The 1346-nt window shown below is 23.8% G+C and overlaps 1 protein-coding gene across 2 annotated transcripts in view; it reads right to left on the bottom strand.

Moving 5' to 3' along the window:
• The window catches only part of LOC108753507 (prostatic acid phosphatase-like), a 6722-nt gene that overhangs the window by 1944 nt on the left and 3432 nt on the right, over positions 1–1346 (bottom strand). The window lies entirely within an intron of this gene.

The raw sequence follows: 1346 nt of genomic DNA, 5'->3' as shown, positions 1-1346 counted from the left end.
GACGATATATCTTTCAAAAAATTTTGACATAATTGTAATTTACATTTATTTTGTAAATTATATATTTATATATATGTATATGTACATATACATATTTAAAAATTATGTTGTATCGAAGTAAATTTTGTAATTTTAACTTTTTCATGTATAATTATCTAGTTGTATGATATACAAAAGAATGTAAATACTACTTCAAATGAATTAATTTTTATTAATCTGCATACAAAATAATGTCCGCAATTTTTTCAATAGCAGCAAATGTGATAAAAGTTCTTCCGCCGGTTACATATCACTATTGTTTAAAATATCACAAAAATATTCAGAAAAATTCTTAATGAGATACGCACATTATGTATTTTCCCTTATTTATAAGTACTAAATAAGTCGAGACGCGCACTAAGGTGATCAATTTTAAAGCAGGAACACGTTTCACATATTTTAACTTGTAGCCCGTAATTGTACAATCGCAATTCGTAAAATTCTAATTAACATTATACAAATATATAAAGACATATATATAAAGATCAGAAAAAGATATATCTATACAAACATACTACGTCATAATTTGAACAATCATTGCTACCTGTATGATCACTGACAATAAGATAACTGAATTTCTGTAAATAATTTGTTTACGGGCAGTGCTCTGCATTAGTGTATGTACTTCTCTTTTAAAAATTATTATGTCATATTGTACGAAGCTCGCAAAAAGTTCAACTTCGATACATCATGACTAGACAATTGCAATATCACATGTAACAAGCAATTATAACAATAGTTTAATTGTGTAACTATTCTATGAAGTAAAAATAGTTTCTCATAAAAATTTTGTTGCAAAATTTGCCAGATTAATCACATTGAACAATTATTATACAAGATATATATGCATTTTCAAGTTTGATGATTTAAGGCGTTATTATAAATAGCAATATATATACGTATATTTTATAAAATTACCTGATTACTTGTGTCTTTTGGTAGTCTCATAAAATAAAATAATTTTATAAAATTTTTCGATATTGATTTGTCTATTTGAATTTACTGTTTCTTAAAATAGTGACGTTATTATATTAAATATAAATTGTTATTATCACGATGGTCGGACTTTGATCTTGCTCAATTTCAAATAAGTTATTATCTAAGAATGAGCAAACCAAAATTTCCGAAGGAATGCTGTGATTTCTATATAGATAAAAATACATCTTTTTAAAATCTTTTCTTGAAAATGATTTAAAATTTGAAATATTATGCCTATAATATAGGTAATAACAATATATCATACTATTGATGATGTAATTGTGTACATAATAAATTATACATATGAAATACGTATATATATATATATA

Source organism: Trachymyrmex septentrionalis, unplaced genomic scaffold (assembly GCF_001594115.1).
Source record: "Trachymyrmex septentrionalis isolate Tsep2-gDNA-1 unplaced genomic scaffold, Tsep1.0 scaffold7, whole genome shotgun sequence".
In the NCBI taxonomy this organism is placed as follows: Eukaryota; Metazoa; Arthropoda; class Insecta; order Hymenoptera; family Formicidae; genus Trachymyrmex; species Trachymyrmex septentrionalis.
This window is presented reverse-complemented; position numbering and strand designations above follow the sequence as displayed.